Source organism: Mustelus asterias, chromosome 6, assembly GCF_964213995.1.
Source record: "Mustelus asterias chromosome 6, sMusAst1.hap1.1, whole genome shotgun sequence".
Taxonomy (NCBI): Eukaryota; Metazoa; Chordata; class Chondrichthyes; order Carcharhiniformes; family Triakidae; genus Mustelus; species Mustelus asterias.
In genome coordinates this window covers 39,391,205-39,403,906 of record NC_135806.1, presented here as the reverse complement: position 1 = coordinate 39,403,906, position 12,702 = coordinate 39,391,205, and the positions used below count along the sequence as shown (strand labels likewise).

At 46.2% G+C, this 12,702-nt stretch overlaps 1 protein-coding gene across 2 annotated transcripts in view; it reads left to right on the top strand.

The window, feature by feature from the left end:
• LOC144494816 (serine protease inhibitor Kazal-type 1-like) overlaps positions 1-12,702 on the top strand; it is a 433,046-nt gene that overhangs the window by 398,193 nt on the left and 22,151 nt on the right. The window contains exon 1 of one of the 2 annotated variants that reach the window (XR_013498152.1): positions 6,171-6,286. The exons of the other annotated variant lie outside the window; for it this stretch is intronic. The gene's annotated coding sequence lies outside the window, so the exon portion shown is untranslated. Of the gene's footprint in view, positions 1-6,170; positions 6,287-12,702 lie in introns of those variants that run through there. 2 annotated transcript variants of the gene reach the window in all.

Genomic DNA, 12,702 nt, shown 5'->3' with positions numbered 1-12,702 from the left:
GAGAATTCCAGAGATTCACCACCCTCTGGGAGAAGAAGTTCCTCCTCAACTCTGTCTTAAACCGACCCCCCTTTATTTTGAGGCTGTGTCCTCTAGTTTTAACTTCCTTACTAAGTGGAAAGAATCTCTCCGCCTCCACCCTATCCAGCCCCCGCATTATCTTATAAGTCTCCATAAGATCCCCCCTCATCCTTCTAAACTCCAACGAGTACAAACCCAATCTCCTCAGCCTCTCCTCATAATCCAAACCCCTCATCTCCGGTATCAACCTGGTGAACCTTCTCTGCACTCCCTCCAATGCCAATATATCCTTCCTCATATAAGGGGACCAATACTGCACACAGTATTCCAGCTGCGGCCTCACCAATGCCCTGTACAGGTGCATCAAGACATCCCTGCTTTTATATTCTATCCCCCTCGCGATATAGGCCAACATCCCATTTGCCTTCTTGATCACCTGTTGTACCTGCAGACTGGGCTTTTGCGTCTCATGCACAAGGACCCCTTGTGTAGTCACCATTGGTGATAAAATGTAGTCACCATTGGTGATAAAATTGATAAACAATGAAATAAACAGTGTCATTAAAGAACTCTGCTATATTGATGATATTACAATTTCAATTTTGAGACGGCATTTACCAGGAGCAAAGAAAATCCCATTGAAGAGGCATTTTTAAACTAAGCAATTTGAACATATCCTTAATGTCTCTCAAGATCAAAGACATTTACTGGTGAGGAAGGTGATCTTCACCCACCCAACTTCCCATATCCCATTTCAGAATTTAATTGATTCTTAAATTAAAGGTAAAGTCACCACTGCCCCAGATGACTATATGCCGCTCTCCTCTTAGAGGGGGAGAGCTGACTGGTGGTGATTCAACCTGAGGATCACTGCACCTCAGGCAAGGAACAGCGTTGAGAAAGCAAGCCTTTATGTATAACCTCAGCCGGCATGGGAATCAAGCCCATGGTGTTGGTCTCACTCTGCATCACTAACCAGCCATCCAGCCAACTGAGCTAATCCCCCCCCCCCACCCCCCCCCCAATTCTTAAGCTGCTCTATTCTGGTGTGATCTTTGTATGGTTATTACATTTTGATTTTACTACATAGCTATGCCTCTCTGGTCTCCTCTCACTCCTTGGTGTAATATTCTCGATTTACTTTCTGAGGTGTCAACTTGGTTCATTGGTGGCTTTTTTGTAGTTGGGTTAGGAAATTGTGGCTATAAGCCCCACACCAGAGAGCTGAGGACATAATCTCAGCAGATGCTGGAAAATGGGATTCAATGAGTGGCTAGTTTCTTTTTCTCTTTTTTGGCTGGCGCAGACAGGTTGGGCTGAATGGCCTCGTTCTACACCATAACTTGTCTATGGTTCTAGGTTGGCAGTCCTGTTAAGAGTACATTGTCAGAGGAGCCATGTTTTGGAAGAGATGTTGAACTGTTGTCTTTTTCCTCCAAGATTGGTATCATTTCCAAATGTCATTAATTTGCATTGAGTTTCTGAATCCAACTCAATGATGTAAGCTGGCAACGGAAGTGATCCCAACATTGAACCTTGACAATTCCGCTGAGTACTTCACTCCATCCCAACATAACTCCTTCAACAAGTTATCATTCATTTCTACTCTTCAGCCAATTCCTTACCTACTTTAACAAATTATCTTGAATCACCACAACACGGGTTTAACTATTAGCATTTCATGGGGAACTTCCCCAAATGCTTTTCAACAGTCCAGGTACATCATTGCATAACACTTATGCAGCATGGTGGCACAGGGAGGTCCAGTGGCACAGGGTGGCACAGTGGTTAGCACTGCTGCCTCACAGCGCCAGTGACCTGGGTTCAATTCATGGCTTGGGCCACTGTCAGTGCAGAGACTGCATGTTCTCCTGGTGTGTGTGTGGATTTCCTCTGGGTGCTCCGGTTTCCTCCCACATTCCGAAAGATGTAGTGGTTAGGTGCACTGGCCATGCTAAATTCTCCCTCAGTGTACCCGAACAGGCGCCAGAGTGTGACGACTAGGGGATTTTCACAGTAACTTCATTGCTGTGTTAATGTAAGCCCACTTGTGGCATTAATAAATAAACTTATATAGCATAGTTGAGATGTTAAGATGGCACTTTATGAGATCATAGAATCATAGAAACCTTACAGCACAGAAAGAGGCCATTCGGCCCATTGAGTCTGCACCGACCACAATCCCACCCAGGCCCCACTCCCACATCCCCCCACCCAATTTCTCCAACCTACGCATCTCAGGACACTAAGGGCAATTTTTAGCATGGCCAATCAACCTAACCCGCACATCTTTGGACTGTGGGAGGAAACCGGAGCACCCGGAGGAAACCCACGCAAACACGAGGAGAATGTGCAAACTCCACACAGACAGTGACCCAAGCCAGGAATCGAACCCAGATCCCTGGAGCTGTGAAGCAGCAGTGCTAACCACTGTGCTACCGTGCCGCCCTGCTGATGTAGGGAAATCAGCAGGATTTCTCCTCCTGAATTCATACGGACAGCTGTTAACTAACCAGTTGTCGATTTTGATAATTAATTCCAATCATGTGCATGGAATTGAGGTAAAACTCTTAACAATTAAATAGGATACGATGGGTTGCCCCAGTACCACCAAAACCCCAATCTTAAATGTGCCCCACTGTTTCTTTAAAGGAGCAGAACTGGTAAAAGAATTTAATCATAAACTCAACAAAACAAGAAGACTTATAAAGCTAAATCCTATTTTTTTCTGAGGTCTGGGGAATTCATCAATTCTTGCAATAACCCAAGTTATAGAAGGGGCAATTGGGTCTGTATTGCTTACATCACCACTTTCAAAATAAGAAAACCACATTAGCCTGGTTTCAGTCTATTGGCATCTTCCAGAGTCTAATGACTCCCGGATTTGAGTATCAAAGCCTCACAAAGCTCCCGACTAAAGACTCTCAGCTTACTAAGATAAATGTTGTTTACCCCGAGAGATTTATCTCTTCTGGGTCTTTAAGCCTCTCTTGTTCTTCCTTCTCATTTCTTTCAAAGCCATTCATTTTGCTTTGCTTAACTCTCTTTGGCGAGGACTTCAACAGATGCTAATCTGAGAATTTATTTGAATGCTATTTTCAAATGGTTTCATTTGTGCTCAATGTGTTCAAACTCTGTTGTTTCCTACCACACTCACTATCTGGATTGGATATAGTAAGAGACAGAGATGTGAGCCTGTTGCATCCTAAATGCTCTTCTCGATCTTGACTTGGGTGTGTAGGGGACAATTTCAAAATTTGTGGATGTCACAAAACTTGGTAGCATTGTGAACTGTGAGGAAATAGTGATGACCTTCAAGAGGATATAGGCTGGTTGAACGGGTGGACAGATGGCAGATGAAATCTAATGTGAAGTGATACATATTGATAGAAAGAATGAGGCGCGGCAATAAAACATAAAGGGAGAATAAGAATGTGGAATACATTTGTATAAACTGTTGAAATAACAGAGCAGGTTCAGAAAGTAGTTTGTTACAGTCAGGTGAGGAGGGGTTGGATAGCTCCCCTCTCTTCCTTTTCCTCATTTGACCACAACAGTTTTTTAATAATGGACGCACTTGCCAATACTGAGAGATTAACTCTTTATGGGATATGTCCATAAAAACATAGACAGGTTATCTTGAGTTTTTTTTTAAAAGAGATTTTTAATTGTACTTAACCCAGTCTAAGCAAAGGATATGCTCTGCCTTTCACGTATACTTACACAAATTCAAAGTTCACACAAGCGAATAGATTACAGAGAGGGGAGGATGAATTATGTAACTTAGGGTCCAGTAAAATTAAAGTGATGTACAACTCTTGAAGGTTGGTGACTTTGATTTGGCTTCAGACTGAACTTGCTGGTTTGTTGCTTTCACCCCACTGCTTTCAGACTTGAGGTGGTTTAAAGCAGTAGATAGAATATTTATCTGTTCTTCTGGGGACATCAGCGCTGGTTTGAGATATTTTTACAATCTCCATCCATGGCAACTGGATAGTCAAAATCAGCAGACAGGGTTCAAAACGTGCAGGCTGAATGGAGGGAGGGAGAGTAGGGGATGCATTCCATGGTGGAGTGGGGGGATGTTACATGGAGAGGGTGAATAGGGGGTGGGGGGTTTGTGTCTGCGGGGTATGGGGAGTTCTGTGGATGGGGAGGAGGCAGTTCTGTGGTGGGGGAGGGGGCAGTTCTGTGGTTGGGGAGGGGGCAGTTCTGTGGTTGGGGAGGGGGCAGTTCTGTGGTGGGGAAGGGACAGGACTGTGATGGGGTGGGGACAGTTCTGTTGTGGGGAGGGGGAAGTTCTGTGATGGGAGGGGCAGTTCTGTGATGGGAGGGGCAGTTCTGTGATGGGAGGGGCAGTTCTGTGGTGGGGTGGGGGTAGTTCTGTGATAAGGAGGGGGCAGTTCTATGTTTGGGGTGGGGCAGTTCTGTTGTGTGGGAGGGGGTAGTTCAGTGGTGGGGAGGTTGCGTGGAGGGGCTGTTACTATTTTTATTTAAAAAGGGCATTGTTCAAGTCTTGATGCATGTGGGGACACATTGTCCAAATCCTCACTGAGTACTGTGCCACCATCGGCAACCATCCGGCAACATGGTCTCTCATAACCACAACCACACTATTAATTCATGATATGTCAGACATGGATATTGTCAACAGTCATTATTCAGAGCACTACCATTCTACACGTAATCCAATCACTCTGGGCAAAATCTCACCAAAAAAATGGCAGCGTGTTTGTTCCAGTGTGAAAATTGGAGTGTTTCCCGCCCATGGCAATGACGTGTTTTGATCGAATCTTAAGCCTCATTTGTGAAAATTTCCATGCTCACAAGTTTCATACTGTTCCAGTGGTGTGTTCCCTCTGATTCTCCCACCCTGCAACAACTGAACTGCTGCACGCAATGGGGAGCTCCATATAAACGGCTCTCCAGCACTTGTTCCACGGTGACTGCAGGGAATGGCAGCCAAGAAACCCACACTGTGCTTTTCGAAGGGGGCCCTCACCAGGATGCTGGATGGAGTGGAGCAGAGGCGGGACACACTCTACTCCTGCTCCAGGACACAGCCTTCCAGCAGGGTCACCACCCCCGCCTGGGATACAGTGGCAGCCCTGGTCAGTGCAAGCGCACTCCAGAAGAGGATGGGGTAGCAGTGCTGGAAGAAGATGAATGATCTTCTTCACTCAGCCAGAGTAAGTCAACCACCTCCAGTCTCCCACTGGGACATTTTGCACATCCCTTGCACCTCCAACCCTTTCACTCGCTCAGCCACCTTGGCCTCTGCCATCAGCAGGCACCAGTTCCCCTCCCACAATCGCCATATTCCCCCCAGTAGCTGCTAAGCTCCTCACACTCCAGCTCCCATCCAAGCCCCACGCTTGCTGCACCTCATCACCATCTTAAATGCCCACATTCCCACCTATACTCTGCCTGGATGAGATTCTCCGGCTTCCCAGTTGCGTGTTTCCTGCCGGCAGGAGATGGTGCATTGTTTGCTGGCGGTGGGATTCTCTGGTCCTGTTGCTGTCAATGGGAATTCCCATTGACGTCACTCACACTTCCACAAAACCCCGGGCAGGGGTGCATTGCTCGTGGGACTCTTCCTGTTAATAAAAATATCATCTGACAGAAGGCAGCTGCAGTTTTATTTGTTGCTGCTGTCCCCATGAACACACATGTCTAAAGTGTGAGAACCCCACCCTTTCCCCAACCCGCAGCGGTAGGAGTGGATTAGGTTTGGGGGAGGGACTTCTGGATTTGGCATAATTTTGGATAAGACCCTCTGCATCATGGTGAACGTTTTAGCTTCAATATTTATAAAGACAAATCAGAGGGAGATGTAAGTGCTTCATCAAAACTTTATAAACATGGGCATTTCCGACTGTCGTTATTTTGTTTCTTTCAGCTTTGGAGGGGAGTGGGATGAGATGAGATAAACAGTTCACCCTTTACTCCAGTGAAAGGGTAAACACTCTGTGTGACCCTCTACCGATTGTGTCCTTGTAAATTTGATGTTTACCTGTATCAGTGACTCATTTCTGCTCAGAATCACACAGTCATTTTGTGTAAACATAAAGCTGTACATTTCACATTGCTCAGTGAGTCAGTGAACAGCCCTCCCTTTATATATAAACCAGCTCCATTCTCTGAGACAAGTGTTAGTACAAGTGGGTGACTGCACAGTTACTGACCCAACGCTTCCACTGCACGAGAATGAAACTATCCTCAGCTTTTGCTCTTCTTTCGCTGCTCTTATTCTCGACAGTGGGTAAGTTCCTCTTAAGACTTTGCTTCTCACTCTCGTATTTATTTATTATCATTTTGAGTTTAATAAAAACTGGAGTCAACACATTCAGTTGGTGCCTTATATCATCTGATCAGCAATCGCTTAAGACTGGAAGTGTCAATGAGGGATTAACTGTTCTGGTTGTAGGGCCCATGTTACAACAAACAAAGAACAAAGAATAATACAGCACAGGAACAGACCCTTCGGCCCTCCAAGCCCACGCCGCTCCCTGGTCCAAACCAGACCATTCTTTTGTATCCCTCCATTCCCACTCCGTTCATATGGCTGTCTAGATAAGTCTTAAACGTTCCCAGTGTGTCTGCCTCCACCACCTTGCCTGGCAGCGCATTCCAGGCCCCCACCACCCTCTGTGTAAAATACATCCTTCTGATAACCGTGTTAAACCTACCCCCCCTCACCTTGAACCTATGACCCCTTGTGAACGTCACCACCGACCTGGGAAAAAGCTTCCCACCGTTCACCCCATCTATGCCTTTCATAATTTTATACACCTCCATTAGGTCACCCCTCATCCTCCGTCTTTCCAGTGAGAACAACCCCAGTTTACCCAATCTCTCCTCATAACTAAGCCCCTCCATACCAGGCAACATCCTGGTAAACCTCCTCTGCACTCTCTCTAAAGCCTCCACGTCCTTCTGGTAATGTGGCGACCAGAACTGGATGCAGTATTCCAGATGCGGCCGAACCAACGTTCAACCGCAACATCAGACCCCAAACTTTTATACTCTATGCCCCGTCCCATAAAGGCAAGCGTGCCATATGCCTTCTTCACCACCTTCTCCAGCTGTGATGTCACCTTCAAGGATCTGTGGACTTGCACACCCAGGTCCCTCTGCGTATCTACACCCTTTATGGTTCTGCCATTTATCGTATAGCTCCCCCCTACGTTAGTTCTACCAAAATGCATCACTTCGCATTTATCTGGATTGAACTCCATCTGGCATTTCTTTGCCCAAATTTCCAGTTCAATACTTCTTCAATACATATCTTCAATATGTTCAATACTTCTTTCGCCAGCACATTGCTCATAACACTCTGAACTTAATACAACGTGGCACTAATCAGCAGGAAGGCCCTGATACTTAACTGAATCTAGAATTGAGATGCTTTACACAAATGTGGTCAACTCCCCCCCACCCCCAGACAAATATTGCCCCTCACCCAACCACTGCTACCCGCTGCCAGCCACCGATTGCCCCTGCCACCTGCCCCAGGCCCTTAATCACCCAGCCTTCCTCACTCAACAGTAGCAAGTTCATGAATGATTCGGGCGGCACGGTGGCACAGTGGTTAGCACTGCTGCCTCACAGCACCAGTGACCCAGATTCGATTCCCGGCTTAGGGCACCGTCTGTGTGGACTTTGTACATTCTCCCCGTGTCTGTGTGGGTTTCCTTCCACAGTCCAAAGATGTGCGGGTTAGGTGGATTGGCCACACTAAAATGCCCCCTAGTGTCAGGGGGACTAGCTAGGGTAAATGCATTGGGTTGTGGGGATAGGGCCTGGGTGGGATTGTAGTCACTGCAGACTCGATGGGCCAAATGGCCTCCTTCTGCACTGTAGGGATTCTATGATTCTGTCTCCACTGAAATAAAACTCGAGCACCAATATCGGCCTAAATTTAGAAGCCTTAGAAATAAACCCCTTGCAGTTTTGTGTTATTAATCATTAACCCTGTTCTCTTATCTTTACTTTTACATCAAGTTAGCAGGATGTCAGGCAGTTTATTTTACGTTTTCCTAAATTGTGTTCTTTCTCCTACCTTTGCTTTTCCTCTTTGTAACTTTGATTCACTTTTACTCCATTGTTTCTCCTTTTTATTTACATTTCACCCTCCGTTTTTGTGCTCACTGATTTCTACGCTGTTATTTTCAATGTTTTTTTCCTGTAGCTTTTAGCTCTTTTCCTCTCTGATGATCAGCAATACTGAATGATAGAACACTCACCACGCACTGCACAGGACACAGTAAGGTCACAGTTCAAAGGTTGGGCAATCACTATTATTTGCGAGTCTTTAAAAAAATTAAATTTGCTGAACTTTCCAAGCTGAGAGACCAAAACAAGCGCTGTCAAGAGAAACAACCAAGTTGATACAGCCCAGTGAGAAGCATTAATGTTAGAGTTATGGAGTGAATTGAGATAGGATGAAGCCCTGTGTTACAGAACAGTATAAACACATTTATATTGACTGTATGGGCTTAATGTCACAGAAAATTACTGGAGAAAGCAAAAGAAAAATGAACAACTTTCTGGGCGGATGCAGATTATGATTTAAACAATGGCTACAGAAAATAACTGGGTGTTTGTGATTGAAAAGAAGCTTCATTGGGTGGAATGGATAGGAAATGAATGCCACCTCCCTTGTAAAAAGATATAAAAGGTTGAACCCTTCGGAGACCTGTACTGCAGTCAAAGTAGTTCCCACAATTCGGTGAAAGGAAATGTCAAGGAGAAAGAGAGAGAGAGAGAGAAAGAGAGAAGGCCACCCGATCATTAGAAGAGGAGATAGCTACAAGAGCCAGTCAGTTTTGGTGCTTGTGTGACCACAGTTAGTAACACATTTGAGCTCGATATTGGTGAAATGTTTACTTGCTGGAAAATATTTGTACACTCTGATGCTAAATATCAGTGGAGAGTTGATTTTGCTGACAAGGCAGCTGCTTTCTGATATTATTTTAAATTATTTCAATTCCTCTTCTTTCTTTCAACCTATGAAATCTGCCATTGTTTTCTGTAAGCATTTTAATATTAAGTGTAACGGCCTTTTGAGCTTTTTCTATACTTTCATGGAATGTGAGCATCACTGGCTGGGACAGCATTTGTTCACAGTAAGGAGTCTCACAACACCAGGTTAAAGTCCAACAGGTTTATTTGGTAGCAAAAGCCACACAAGCTTTTGGAGCGCTGCCCCTTCGTCAGGTGAGTGGGATTTCAGTTCACAAACAGTGCATATAAAGACACAAACTCAATTTACAAAATAAACCCTCCGTGCTCTCATCCCACGTACTCCCTGTGTTGGAGATCTCTACTGCCTCCCGAAGATACACAAGGCAAACACACCCGGCACTCCCATCGTATCGGGCAATGGGACCCTGTGCGAGAACCTCTCCGGCTACGTTGAGGGCATCCTAAAACCCATTGTACAACGAACCCCCAGCTTTTGTCATGATACTATGGACTTCCTACAGAAACTCAGCACACATGGAGCAGTTGAACCAGGAGCACTCCTCGTCGCAATGGATGTCTCGGCACTCTACACCAGCATCCCCCACGACGATAGCATTGCTGCAACTGCCTCAGTACTCAACGCCGACAACTGCCAATCTCCAGATGCAATTTTACAACTCATCCACTTCATCCTGGACCACAATGTCTTCACCTTCAAAAACCAATTCTTCATCTAGACACATGGAACAGCCATGGGAACCAAATTCGCACCTCAATATGCCAACATCTTCATGCACAGGTTCGAACAAGACCTCTTCACCGCACAGGACCTTCAACCGATGCTATACACTAGATACATCGATGACATTTTCTTCCTTTGGACTCATGGTGAACAATCACTGAAACAACTATATGATGACGTCAACAAGTTCCATCCCACCATCAGACTCACCATGGACTACTCTCCGGAATCGGTTGCATTCTTGGACACATGCATCTCCATCAGGGACGGTCACCTCAGCACTTCACTGTACCGCAAGCCCACGGATAACCTCACGATGCTCCACTTCTCCAGCTTCCACCCTAAACACGTTAAAGAAGCCATCCCCTACGGACAAGCCCTCCGTATACACAGGATCTGCTCAGATGAGGAGGATCACAACAGACACCTGCAGACGCTGAAAGATGCCCCTTGACTCATCGATCGACAGTTCCGACGCGCCACAGCGAAAAACCGCACCGACCTCTTCAGAAGACAAACACGGGACATGGCGTACAGAGTACCCTTCATCGTCCAGTACTTCCCCGGAGCGGAGAAGCTACGACATCTTCTCCGGAGCCTTCAGCATGTCATTGATGAAGACGAACATCTCACCAAGGCCATCCCCACACCCCCACTTCTTGCCTTCAAACAACCACACAACCTCAAACAGACTATTGTCCGCAGCAAACTACCCAGCCTTCAGGAGAACAATGGCCACGATACCACACAACCCTGCCACAGCAACCTCTGCAAGACGTGCCGGATCATCAACACGGATGCCATCATCTCACATGAGAACACCATCCACCAGGTACACGGTACCTACTCTTGCAACTCGGCCAACGTTGTCTCCCTGATACGCTACAGGAAAGGATGTCCCGAGGCATGGTACATTGGGGAGACCATGCAGACGCTATGACAACGGATGAATGAACACTGCTTGACAATCACCAGGCAGCAGTGTTCTCTTCCTGTTGGGGAACACTTCAGCGGTCACGGGCATTCGGCCTCTGATCTTCGGGTAAGCGTTTTCCAAGGCGGCTTCATGACACACGACAACGCAGAGTCGCTGAGCAGAAACTGATAGCCAAGTTCCGCACACATGAGGACGGCCTCAACCGGGATCTTGAGTTCATGTCACACTATCTGTAACCCCCACGACTTGCCTGGGCTTGCAAAATCTCACTAACTGTCCCGGCTGGAGACAATACACATCTCTTTAACCTGTGCTTAACGCTCTTTCCACTCACATTGTCTGTACCTTTAAGACTTGATTACCTGTAAAGACTCGCATTCCAACCATTATTCTCTAAATTGAGTTTGTGTCTTTATAGGCCCTGTTTGTGAACTGAAATCCCATTCACCTGATGAAGGGGCAGTGCTCCGAAAGCTAGTGGCTTGTGCTGCCAAATAAACCTGTTGGACTTTAACCTGGTGTCGTGAGACTTCTTACTGTGTTTACCCCAGTCCAACGCCGGCATCTCCACTTCACAGCATTTGTTGCCATCCCTAATTGCCCGTAAACTGAATGCTGGGCCATTTCAGAGGGCAAATAAGTGTCAACCACATTGCTGTAGGTCTGGTGTCACATGTAGGCTAGACCAGGAACGGACAGCAGATTTCCCTCCCTAAAGGACATCAGTGAACCAAATGGATTTTTACAAGAATCCACAATGTTTTCAGGTTAGATTTTTAATTCCAGATTTTTATTTTAATCCTACCGTGGTGGGATTCGAATCCAGGCCCTCAGAACATTATCCTGGTTCTCTGGATTATCAGCCCAGCGATAACACAACTATGCCACCTGTCAGTCAGTTAGTTCTCTTGTAGTTCGCAGATTGAATGAACTATAATTTGAGTGTTTTATAAAAGATAGAAATTACTATACTCATAAAGTTTTGGGTTGAAATCCCAGTCCAGAGATTTGACCACATAGTCTTGGCTGGTGATTCGGTAGAATACTGAGGGGTTGCTAAGGGCTTTCTTTTAGATGAGACATTAAACCAAGACCCCATCTTCCCTCTCAAGTAGGTGCAAGAGACTATGGTGCTATTTGATGCAGGGAGAAATCTTGGCCAATATTTATTCAGCAATCAATATCTAAAAACAAGTTATCATAGAATCTGGTGCAGAAGAAGGCCATTTGGCCCATTGAATCCGCACCAACTCAGCATCTTACCCATGCCCACCCCCTTGTTCTATGCCCATTACCGCAAACATTTACCATGGCCAATCAACCTAACCCACACATCTTTGGACTGTGGGAGGAAACTGGAGCACCCGGAGGAAACCCACGCAGACACGAGGAGAATGTGCAAACTCCACACAGACAGTGACCCAAGGCTGGAATTGAACCCAGGTCCCTCGCACTGTGAGGCAGCAGTGCTACCCACTGTGCCACCCTGGACTGATATTTCACTGCAATTTGTGGAATGTTGGTATGCACAAATTGGCTGCTGCATCTTCAAGATTACAACAGTGGGGGGAGTTTTACCATTCAGTCTCTAAGGGCCGGATCCGGGCGTAATGCAGATCCGAGCCCAGAATCCTCTTTGCAGCGCGCCCATACGCTTTTTGCCGGCTCCGGTCCGATCCGTGCTGTGGGCGGGGCTTAGCGCTGCCGGACCAATCGGAGCTCTGAACTGCGCATGCGCAGTTCACAAAAACATCCGAAGCAGCGCGCCCGGGCGCGAAAGGGAAAAACAGCAGAGGGAGCAGAGAGGATGGACTTGGGAGAATCTTGCAAACTGAAAATAATGTAGCATCTTCTTTGTGCTGCCTAATTATCTATGGAAAAGGTAATTAAACTACAGTGATCTAGTGAGCAATTAGTGACCTGTATAATTCATTTGTGGTCTGTAACTGGATTGTTGATGCTCAAATGTTCAGAGTCATGTGGTGAACTTGGAAGAATTGTTCCCGTGGTGGAACTTGGTTGGAAATAAGAT